Genomic DNA, 13,046 nt, shown 5'->3' with positions numbered 1-13,046 from the left:
AGCCATGTTGCGCAATGCGTATGAATTGGATCCACTATGAGCCGGCTGGTTTCTTTTTATGTACTGACTGTTTCATGGTTGTCTGAAATTTATACTTGTGTGAAAACTGTGAATATCCTTTTGGGCTGAAGTGGTTAGCATGTTGATTCTAAAAATTATGAAATTATTTTGGCCAGCTTTTAAAATAGTTGCCATTGATATGTGTCGTGTTTCTATTTTCCTTTGAACTGAAGAATTGACTTGGTTTTTAATTGAGATTTTCTTCTTTCAGTTATTCTCAAAAGGTCATACAGTGGTTTCATGATATTAAATATTTAGCCAATGTACACTGGTTTCCCGTTTCCATGTTTTGTTGTAGCTGACGATCAAACGGCCTAGTTGTTAGTAACTTAGTATCCTCATGAGTCATAAGCTGCTATATCAAGTTTGAGCCTGCGGGCTTCTCTGTCGATGCATATAAAGCTGTGACCAGGAAGCTCTTGTAAGAAGCCTTTGTTTAAACAGAAAAGTTGGCTGATGATACCAATCTGTGGTAATGCTAAGTTCGATTGATCAAGTTACTGCCAAAAAGTCATTGCAATGTTGCTGGTGCTGTGAAGAATACTTGTCAGAATAATTTGGTTGGTAGGAACATACGGAGTAATAATTAGTCAGGCATCCATGGTCTACTCTTTACTGAAATGGCCTTGCTCTCACATTATCATGCATGTCCTAATCTTTGGAGCAAAAGTAAATTTGGTGGGTGGATCCAACCAGGATTGCTATCATGGATTCATGGGTGCTCTTATTTCATATCTTAGGTTTCGTTTGAATCATGGATTAGGTGAAGAGTTGGTGTTCACAGTTACTTGAGTATTTGACAAAAGTAAATCTCCTTCCACTTTGTTTATTCCGAGATCATTACGAGTTTAGAGTTGATGCACAATTTAAGTCACAAAATTTGAAGAAAAATTAAGGTTTGACAGTTGCAAAATCCTTTGTAAAAAGCTGGATTTGTAGTTGTTAATTAATTCATCACTGAAAGAAATATATTTATATTCACATACACTGGAAAGCTTATGAGCAATGCATTTCTTGTCTTTATCTTTTCCTATTTGCTCTGTGATCACTATCAGTAATACATTTAACACTGTTCTACCGGAGAACATCCACTTTATTGTTTTCTTGAGCCAACAAGACTCATCATACGCTGCTGTTATCGCTGACCATGCACCCTGTGCATTCTAGATGCATTTCTTTGTTCCTGAATGCAGCAAAGAAGAAACAGGTGATGGGGAACAAGAAAAAATGTTAGAAGTTGCCCGCTGGAACCTACCTTATGTTCAAAATTCAGACTGCATGATGACGAATGTATAACAACAGCAAGATCCCACTAGCTCTGAGCAAGCATATCTTCAAAGCTAAGGAATACATGTTGACTCCATGACCATGGATCGCCTATTTTCTGAGCAACATGCCTGTAGAAAATAGGTATGTAGTCAATACTGACCTGTGGCTCTGACAACGGTTACGAGGGGAATGATGCCTCAGGCGGTAAAATTGACAAATTTGACCTATGGATGAAATCAAATCACAGAATGAACTGTCCGTGAAACTATTTCACGCGGTTGACCTTTTTGTGTGACGCCCGACACGAAGGCGCCACACTACACTGTGCAACGCCTCACAGATAGGCGCTACACGCCTGGCAGCGCCTGGCCAGCGTCGCACCCGTGTGATCTGAAAATTACTAAGTCAGTGTGCAGCGCCTGAGAGCTAGGCGCCACACTATACAATGTAGCGCCTAGCTTCTAGGCGTTGCACTAGTGGTTGCTTCATTTTGTAGTGCAACCACTAGTGCAGCGCCTGAGAGCTAGGCGCCACACTATACAGTGCAGCGCCTAGCTCTTAGGCTCTGCACAATGACTTAGCAATTTTTAGGCAGTCTGGGGTGTAACGCTGGCCAGGCGTGTAGCGCCTATCTGTGAGGCGTTGCACAATGTAGTGTGTCGCCTTTGTGTCGGGCGTCACACAAAAAGGTCAGCCGCGTGAAATAGTTTCACGGGCAATTCATTCTGTGATTTGATTTCGTCCACAGGTCAAATTTGTCAAATTTGCCGCCTCAGGCAGCAATACAACAGTAATCTGACAAGCAGAATTCGGGCAGAGTTGGTGACCACTGTGATTATAGTCTGGGCCAGGACTGTTAGCGTCCCCGACCAACACTAGGAAGCGCTTCTGCTGGCGGCACGCGCACACTTAGGCCGATTTCTTAAACTGAAGAATTGACTTTGCCTTTTATCCAGGTCTTATTTTTATGCTTGAGTGATTATTATCTAGTTTTGTTCTAGCTGAGGATTAATTGTGGCAAATTTTCCCCTCAATTTGGTCACTTGGTAGTTTCACCTGATTGTAAGTGCTTGGAGGACTACCTGTTACATTGAATGGAATGATTGCATTATAGTCCACTTTTTCAGTAAAATGTTCTGTTGCAATTCATTCCATTTAGTCCGGTGCTGAAATGATCTGTCGTAATTCCTTCTTTCTGTTGCATTTTTTGGAATTGTGTCTGACTTTAGGTGCTAAGCATTTTATGGAATTAATGCTTCATATGTTGTTCGATTTTAGCATAAGCTGAAGAAATAATACTTCTACTGACAAGCAGAAGAAAGGATTGGGCTCTGTAACTGCCAACCATGTTCATTTTTCTCTCCGAGTATCATTGGTTGAAAGCAGATTATCCCAAGCAGGATCACACCATGATTTGTGTGGCAATACAATTTTATAAATACGTTGAAAACAAACACTCTGGTCATTTGTTGCTGGATGTAATTGCTCAGCTCCTCACATCACTTGTAGGCTACCCACAGTGAGTTTTCTGTTGCATGCATGTGTGAGATAAATGTACATATTGGGGAGTACTTCTTCCAAAGATCACTCCCAACTTCCTAGGTTGTGACAAGTGGCAATGCTGCATGTGCGCCACTTGTCGCAATCTGGAGTTTTTCATTTTTTTCGTAGATCCGTTTATTAAAACGTTTTATTTCTTAAACCGCGTGTCCAAATCTCGAACTTTTCATCATTGGATTCCTCATGTAGAGATCTTCAAAACTAGATCCCATGATAATAGGTTTTGACAAACTTTTTTTTCATGAAAAACCAGACGAAAAAACCGAACTGCGGGAGCATATTTTTTTTCCCTTTCCGGAAGCCGTTTCCGAGAGGTACGGCCGTTCCTCTAACGGAAGCAAATCCATGCCTCTCGCGAAAGAAAAAAAAAAGAAGAGAAACCGCGTTTTTTCGTTCGGCCGTGCCTCTCGCGGAAACAAAATCGTGCCTCTCGCGGAAGCAAAAACGTGCCTCTCAGGAAAGGGAAAAAAGAAAATGCGTTTTTTTTGTTTTCGCGAGGCACGGCCGTGCCTCTCACGGAAGCAAAACCGGGCCTCTCGCAGAAGCAAAAACGTGCCTCTTGCAAAAAAAAGAAGAGAAAATGTGTTTTTTCTTTTCCTTTTCTGAGAGGCACGGTTGTGTCTCTGGCGGAAGTAAAACCGTGCCTCTCGCGGAAGCAAAAACGTGCCTCTCAGAAAAAAAAGAGAAAACACGTTTTTTTTCTCGTTTCCGAGAGGCACGACCGTGCCTCTCACGGAAGCAACACCGTGCCTCTCGTGGAAGTAAAAAACGTTTCTCCCGCGAAAAAAAAGAAAATGCATTTTTTTCGTTTCCGAGAGGCACGGCCGTGTCTCTGGCGGGAGCAAAACTGTGCCTCTCACGGAAGCAAAATCGTGCCTCTCACAGAAAGAAACAAAAAATGCCTCTTAAGAAAGCAAAAACACACGTTTTTTCGCGCAATTTTTTTTATTTTTTTAGTCTAAAAGCTAAGAAAGACCGAAAAGTAAAAAAAAAACTTCTAAAATGACGAAAAAGCATGCGAAAAAAAAACATCCGGAGGGAGCGCCCAGGATGCGACACGTGGCGGCGGCTGAGAGCGCGCCAAGTGGCGCGCTCTTAGCCCACCCGCAAGTGATCGTTGCGAGGCTCCTGAAGGAGCGCTCGTCAACTAGTTGCTCCCGTGTTTCTGAAGTTCAAAGGGACATGCTACTAGACCGGCCCAACTAACCTTCGATCGACCGCATGGACCATGACGCGAGAAATTCACTTGCTCGCTTCGAGCAGGTCTGGTTGACTCCCGTTAAAAAAATTGGTTTGGTTGGCTGGTTGACCGGTCTATCTTTGACTTTTAAACAAAATAAAAAAAATAAAAAAAGAACAAAACCGCAAAAATCCAAAAAAGTTCGTTAATTAAAAATGTTTAATGGATTTTCAAAAAAAGTTCACAAACTTCAAAAAAGTTCATCGATTTGGAAAAAGGTTCAAGAAATTTGAAAAAGTTCATTAATTTTAGAAAAAGTTCGTTGAATTAAACTTCATTGAGTTTTTAAAAAAGTTCAACAATTCTGAAAAAAGTTCATCGATTTTAAAAAAAGTTCATTGATTTTGAAAAAAGTTCAATGAATTTGAAAATTACTTCATCATTTTTGAAAAAAGTTCACAAATTGATAAAAAATGTACATCAATTTTGAAAAAAATTCACAAATTTGAAACAGAAGTTCATCGATGTTGGAAAAAAATTCATGGAATTTGGAAAAAAGTTCATCGATTTTGACGGAAAAGTGCATGATTAGTTCATCAATTTTGAAAACAAATCATGAATTTGAAAAAGTTAAAGAAAAAAGAAAAAAAAGAATATCCGTGATCTAAAAAAGAATAATATGAAAAGAAGTGGGGAGTCACAAGCCTTTAGTTTTACTACTGCTTACAGTTGGCCTTTCTTAACCGAGACGTCGAGGGTTCGAACCCGCCTCGTGCACCATTTTTTGTTTTTCTAAGGGTCGAACGAAACTAAACGGGCCGGCCCAGCGAGGAGTGTTTGTGTGCGCCCGATTGTGAAAACAGTAAAAACGGGCGCTTAAGGCAATGTTTAGGATTCACCGTCCACCCGTTCCTAAAAAAAAAGAGATAAGTCCACCCGGGGTCAGCAATTTGGAGCCCAAACTGGTTGGAAGAAAATAAAAAAATAAATGCAAAGCTATTTAAGTTTTGAACTAAGCGTCATAGTTTTGAACTAAGCTTAGTTCAACCTTAGTTCAAAACTATGTCACTTATTATCGATGAGAGGGAATAACTTTTTCACAGTAAACATGTGTATTCTAACTACGTGCAGATTTGTATAGACAAACGACTTTTGTAGTGCCCTGCACAAAAAAAAAAGTGTTCTAGAATGCTATTTTTGAAGCAAGTTAGAGCACTGGTTTTGTTTTTCTCGCACATGCCACTATGGATTTCGCTTGTTGATCAACATGTCATGCGGTTATAGACACATTTTACCTGTGAAAAAGGACTTCTAATTTTTTTTATTCTTTGCCAACCAGATGGGAGAGCTTTCGTTCAACTATGAATACCCCTGAATTGCTTTCTCCCAACCTCTCTCTCACTCTGTGGTCACTCTGCATGTTGGTCGTCATGGCTTGATACTCTCATATCATATGTATGCCTTTGAACATCATTCCTACATAAAGTTTGACTACAAAAATTGCATTCTCCCTTAACATATTTCCACTACAGTAAAACACCTAGTTAGGTACAATTAACCTGATATACAATCGAACTGGTCTTTTAATCTTCCCTAACCATGCTTAGTCAACCGATGTAGGCCCTGGTTCGTTCGGGACAAGAATATTCTGTTATTGCAAGTACATGAACCAGATTCATGTCTACATGGATCAACAATGTCCCAGTTTTCACAGGGAAGTTCTCTGCTAGATGTTAAAAAAAATCATGGAGGTGGGTGTAGATGTTTTTATTCTTTTGGTCATGCTAGGAATTTCATGTTGTAAGTTTCATGAAGTGTCAGGTTGGGACAAAAAGAGAGGTAAGAGGTTGCTCCATCCCAATTAGCCCACACTAGTAGAAAACTGCCCATTGGCCCCGGTTCCAGGGGCCCTTTAGCCCGGTTCTGGAACCGGGACTAAAGGGTCAGGACTAAAGCCCAAAACCTTTAGTCCCGCCTCCACATGGCCGATGCGGGGCACCCAGGCAGGAGGACCTTTAGTTCCGGTTGGTAATACCAACCGGGACCAAAAGGCATCCACGCGTCAGCATCTGCCAGGAGCTGGGGTTTTTGGTTTTTTTTTGCGCGCGGGGGGGGGGGGGGGGGGGGGGGTTAGGGAGTTTTGGAGAGGCATCCACGCGTCAGCATCTGGCAGGAGCTGGGGTTTTTGGTTTGTTTTTTGCAAGGGGGGGGGGGGTTAGGGGTTTCATATTTTGTTAGCTAGCTAATAGAGAGAAGTGTCCTCTCTTTCTCCGTGCTTGGTCGACGCTAGGTACTATACATATAGAGAGAACTCGACACACTAGCTAGTAAGCAAATGAAGGAACCATTAATTACACAAGATCATCATGAACATATACATAGAGGAGTGACCTCTCTTTCTCCGAGAGATTGGTCGAACAACAAGTTTTCGTATATCCATCCAACACTACTAGCTACATATATACAATATAAGATCTCTTACAATCCATAACATCTCATGTCTATATCAATTTCCACATGGTATTCTCCGGCTTTATGTATGACGTGGTCAAGAAAGAATCCCGCCAATTCCTCTTGAATTGCTCGTATGCGATCATGTGGTAGGAGTTCATCCCGCATCGCCAGATCTAATTTGAAGAAGGAGGTCAATACATATATATGAATGAAACTCAACACAAATGATGATACTAAAATAAAATTGTGAATATTATTGCTTACGCACTTCATATTGTTTTTCGGAGTAGCCCCGCTTAGAGGCCGTCGCGTTGTAGATGAACTCACAAACGTAGTATCCACAAAAATCATTCCCGGCTTCCTGCCACAAGCACTTTACGAGAAATAGAGGTCAATCAAACTGATAAGCAAGCATGCTAAATGGTATTGATGAAACTAGCTAGAATCAATGGGAGATGCGCAGAACTAGGTAGTAGTACTTACTTTCGGGTGTGTAAATCGCAGCTCCCTCGGCAGTTCCGGAACAATTACGGTGAACTCTTTCCAAACCCTGCCAGACAAAGAAAATAATTAGTTGATATCAGGAAATGAACAAAGTTGCCGATATGGTGTGATAATGATCAATTGAACTTACTTCTGAAGCATTTCAGTCATGTCCGCATAGTCCTGGGGATCTTTTCGTCTCGAGTCTAAGACGGTTACTACTCCCCGGTCAAGCTTAATCTCTAGCAGAATAAAGTGGAACCTACACAGGCATGCATAACTCATCAATTACATTACTATAACCTCGAGTAATAAGGAAAACCGAATATGTATAAGACAGTAACACTCACTTGAAGTTATAAGGAAAGAGTATTTTATCTTTGTTTTGATTTTAGGCAACGATTGTAGCAAGTTGTCCTCGGTTTCTGTGACATTCTTTTGAACCGTCCATTCATGTATGATATTTAGCTTAATGAACCCAATGTCATAGATTTGTGCTTTTCTGCATTCCACGATCTTCAATCTGCATAATATAGTGAGGATAATTATACATACATGCAATGAAAGAGCTGAGCTATATAGAGAGACTTAATTACAGAAGTAGTACTCACAGACAGTAGCAAGTCACGAGTGTTTTGTCGAGGGCCTTTTGATTGTATTGTTGGGGAACGTAGCAATAATTCAAAAAAATTCTATGTGTCACCAAGATCAATCTAGGAGATGCTAGCAACGAGAGAGAGGGAGTGCATCTTCATACCCTTGAAGATAGCTAAGCGGAAGCGTTACAAGAACACGGTTGATGGAGTCGTACTCGCAGCGATTCAAATCGCGGAAGATCCGATCTAGCGCCGAACGGACGGCGCCTCCGCGTTCAACACACGTACAACCCGGGGACGTCTCCTCCTTCTTGATCCAGCAAGGGGAGAGGAGAAGTTGAGGGAGAACTCCAGCAGCACAACGGCGTGGTGGCAATGGAGCTCGTGGTTCTCCGGCAGAGCTTCGCTAAGCACTACGGAGGAGGAGGAGTTGGAGGAAGAGAGGGCTGCGCCAGGCCAGGGGTGCGGCTGCCCTCCCACCCCTCCACTATATATAGGGGCAAGGGAGAGGGGGGCCGGCCCCTTAGATCCCATCTGGTGGGAGGGGCGGCGGCCAGGGAGGGTGGCTTGCCCCCCCAAGTCAAGGGGGGCGCCCCCTCCAGGGTTTCCCCCAACCCTAGGCGCATGGGCCCTAGGGGGAGGTTGGTGCCCAGCCCACTTAGGGGCTGGTTCCCTTCCACCTACAGCCCATAAGGCCCTCCGGGGTAGGTGGACCCTCCCGGTGGACCCCCGGAACCCCTTCGGTGGCCCCGGTACAATACCGGCATACCCCCGAATACTTTCGATGACCGTATGATGACTTCCCATATATAAATCTTTACCTCCGGACCATTCCGGAACTCCTCGTGACGTCCGGGATCCTATCCGGGACTCCAAACAACCTTCGGTAACCACATACTATTTCCCATAACAACTCTAGCGTCACCGAACCTTAAGTGTGTAGACCCTACGGGTTCGGGAACCATGCAGACATGACCGAGACATCTCTCCGGCCAATAACCAATAGCGGGATCTGGATACCCATATTGGCTCCCACATGTTCCACGATGATCTCATCGGATGAACCACGATGTCGGGGATTCAATCAATCCCGTATACAATTCCCTTTGTCAATCGGTATGTTACTTGCCCGAGATTCGATCGTCGGTATCCCAATACCTCATTCAATCTCGTTACCGGCAAGTCACTTTACTCGTTCCGTAATGCATGATCCCGTGACTAACTACTTAGTCACATTGAGCTCATTATGATGATGCATTACCGAGTGGGCCCAGAGATACCTCTCCGTCATACGGAGTGACAAATCCCAGTCTCGATTCGTGCCAACCCAACAGACACTTTCGGAGATACCTGTAATGCACCTTTATAGCCACCCAGTTACGTTGTGACGTTTGGTACACCCAAAGCATTCCTACAGTATCCGGGAGTTGCACAATCTCATGGTCTAAGGAAACGATACTTGACATTAGAAAAGCTCTTAGCAAACGAACTACACGATCTTGTGCTATGCTTAGGATTGGGTCTTGTCCATCACATCATTCTCCTAATGATGTGATCCCCTTATCAATGACATCCAATGTCCATGGTCAGGAAACCATAACCATCTATTGATCAACGAGCTAGTGAACTAGAGGCTTACTAGGGACATGTTGTGGTCTATGTATTCACACATGTATTACGGTTTCCAGTTAATACAATTATAGCATGAACAATAGACAATTATCATGAACAAGGAAATACAATAATAACCATTTTATTATTGCCTCTAGGGCATATTTCCAACATGTATAACTGGAATAACTCGTCAAATTCAACAGACAACATATCTGTTCCAACGAGGTCGTGCTCCTCTTTAATTCTCAGCGTCAAAGTATCCTTCGCAGACTCACTAGTAGAAAAAGGGTCATCTGTCCCGGTTCGTAAGGCCCATTTGTCCCGGTTGTTGAACCGGGACTAAAGGGTCGTTACTAAAGCCCTAGGCCTTTAGTCCCGGTTCTTACACGAACCGGGACAGATGGGCCTCCACGTGGCCGGTGCGGCGAGCCCACGCAGGAGGGCCTTTGGTCCCGGTTGGTGGCACCAATCGGGACCAAAAGGCCTCCACGCGTCAGCATTTCAGTGGCTGGGGTTTTTGTTTTTTTTGAAAGGGGGGAGGGTTTAGGGGGTAATTTAGGGTGTGTAAGCTAGCTAACAGAGAGAACTGTCCTCTCTTATTTCCGTGCTTGATTTACCAACGCTACTGCTATGCCCAAACATGGCTTAGATTAAAGTGAAGGCAACATGTGGTGCATGTCGAAAGTAATATTAATCCTAACTTGATCAAGTTTGGATTAGTACTACTTTCGACATGCACCACATGCTTGTTGCCTTCACTTCATTTCAATCCATGTTCATTTCACCCACTGATATGTAATAACTCTTCATGCCCGCATCATGCATCATCATAATAACAAGTCCTACTAATCATCATCATACAACTTCTACTCGTTATTAATAACAAGTCATACGATCATCATCCTCATAGTCATCGAACCAACCCTACTTAATTTTTCTTAGCACATGATCATCAGTATTAGGTAGGACCTAAATACCCTCTTTAAGGTAAAATAGCATAAAACAATATAGACCCCGACTCTCCATTATGGAGAATGGAGATCATCCTGTCTCCAATTTTTGCGCTTCGCTTCCTTTTGCTTCCAAGAACCTCCTTGCGACTGTCCATTCATTTTTTCCATTCTTTGATTTTCATGTCTCCACTTCTTTTAGAAATCCGGTATGGACAGTTGAGATTCGTAGGATGACCTGGTTGTATGTTCAAAACATCAAGGCTACCATTCTGATACATCAAATGAGGCACACAATCCTCTGGGATTATCTTTTGAAAAACATAGTAATAACTTCATAGTTAGCAATGATGTACTAGTTTTAGAAGTATGCAAAAGATGCACGTATGTCGTAATAGTAAGAAATCTTACCAGGGTATCTCCATAGTAGTTACCGTAGTTCAACACGTGCACTAGTGGCACGTATTGACCATAATGTGGAGGAGTTTTACAATAGATATTGTAATTCTCAAGATCAGTACAAAATCCGACCAGATGAGTTTTCTCGTTATAAGTTAACTCAGAGCCATCGGTGTAGTAGGTTCTGTCTACCATGTTCCGCACATTGTTTGAACAATCAAAATAAGCTCTCAATGAAAATAAGCTGTCAATGAAAATAAGCTGTCAACTATTTTGAAATGAACAATATAAATTAGCTAATAACTATGTTTGAGAAACTCACATAGCGGTAGAATTGGAGGCGTATCAACAAGGACCCAAATGTCCATATTGTCTTGCTCGATGTCAGGATCACCAAGATCCATGGTGACAAGCATACCCTCATCAAAACCATACATCTTGCAAAATGCTTCCCAATTTTTGCAACCAAAATGGGTTACGCTCTCAGAATTATACAGATTTACTTCAAAAGCTATATCATGATGGGTCCTTAGGTGAATTTTCTTTGTTTCCATACTTTCATGGTCTTCAAAACCCATCCTCTCCAAGACGTAGCGTCTTGCATGGCATGGGATAAGCTAGTAGAATTGTAAAAGATGAAAAGTCACTAGTACAAAACAGGGCTTTCGTCACAGGGCAATATTCACACTAGTCCCGGTTCAGTCACGAACCGGGACTAATGTGAGCATTGGTCCCGGTTCGTGCGGCTAAGGCATTAGTCCCGGTTCACCTGGGCCCTTTAGTCCCGGTTGGTGCCACGAACCGGGACTAAAGGGTGCGATGCCCATTAGTACCGGTTGGTGGCACCAACCGGGATAAAGGTTAGACCTTTAGTCCCGGTTGGTGCCACCAACCGGTACTAATGGGCTTTGAGGCATTAGTACCGGTTCATGGCACGAACCGGTACTAAAGGTCCAATTTTCAAACTCTACCCCCACCCCCCCGTGGACCGCCTTTTCAGTTTTAGAAAAACAAAAGAAAATGATGGAAATGTCAAAAAAATAAAATAAAATAAGTTTCCCATGTGATATGTGGTCTAGTTGTTGGGAAAATTTACAAATATGAATTTCGACTTTATTTGCAAAATCTCTCTGGAATTTGTAAAATGGGCATAAATTTTGCATACGAACTCGGATTAAAAAGTTTTTTATATGAAAAATCATCTACTCGGAAAGTTACAGGTGATGGGGAACAAGTGATGGGGAACAAGAAAAAATGTTAGAAGTTGCCCGCTGGAACCTACCTTATGTTCAAAATTCAGACTGCATGATGACGAATGTATAACAACAGCAAGATCCCACTAGCTCTGAGCAAGCATATCTTCAAAGCTAAGGAATACATGTTGACTCCATGACCATGGATCGCCTAATTTCTGAGCAACATGCCTGTAGAAAATAGGTATGTAGTCAATACTGACCTGTGGCTCTGACAACGGTTACGAGGGGAATGATGCCTCGGGCGGCAGAATTGACAAATTTGACCTATGGATGAAATCAAATCACAGAATGAACTGTCCGTGAAACTATTTCACGCGGCTGACCTTTTTGTGTGACACCCGACACGAAGGCGCCACACTACACTGTGCAACGCCTCACAGATAGGCGCTACACGCCTGGCCAGCGTCGCACCCGTGTGATCCGAAAATTACTAAGTCAGTGTGAAGCGCCTGAGAGCTAGGCGCCACACTATACAGTGTAGCGCCTAGCTTCTAGGCGTTGCACTAGTGGTTGCTTCATTTTGTAGTGCAACCACTAGTGCAGCGCCTGAGACCTAGGCGCCACACTATACAGTGCAGCGCCTAGCTCTTAGGCTTTGCACAATGACTTAGCAATTTTTAGGTAGTCTGGGGTGCAACGCTGGCCAGGCGTGTAGCGCCTATCTGTGAGGCGTTGCACAATGTAGTGTGTCGCCTTTGTGTCGAGCGTCACACAAAAAGGTCAGCCGCGTGAAATAGTTTCACGGGCAGTTCATTCTGTGATTTGATTTCGTCCACAGGTCAAATTTGTCAAATTTGCCGCCTCAGACAGCAATACAACAGTAATCTGACAAGCAGAATTCGGGCAGAGTTGGTGACCACTGTGATTATAGTCTGGGCCAGGACTGTTAGCGTCCCCGACCAACACTAGGAAGCGCTTCTGCTGGCGGCACGCGCACACTTAGGCCGATTTCTTAAACTGAAGAATTGACTTTGCCTTTTATCCAGGTCTTATTTTTATTCTTGAGTGATTATTATCTAGTTTTGTTCTAGCTGAGGATTAATTGTGGCAAATTTTCCCCTCAATTTGGTCACTTGCTAGTTTCACCTGATTGTAAGTGCTTGGAGGACTACCTGTTACATTGAATGGAATGATTGCATTATAGTCCACTTTTTCAGTAAAATGTTCTGTTGCAATTCATTCCATTTAGTCCGGTGCTGAAATGATCTGTCGTAATTCCTTCTTT

The sequence above is a fragment of the Triticum aestivum genome, chromosome 3D (assembly GCF_018294505.1).
Source record: "Triticum aestivum cultivar Chinese Spring chromosome 3D, IWGSC CS RefSeq v2.1, whole genome shotgun sequence".
Classification (NCBI taxonomy): Eukaryota; Viridiplantae; Streptophyta; class Magnoliopsida; order Poales; family Poaceae; genus Triticum; species Triticum aestivum.
This window is presented reverse-complemented; position numbering follows the sequence as displayed.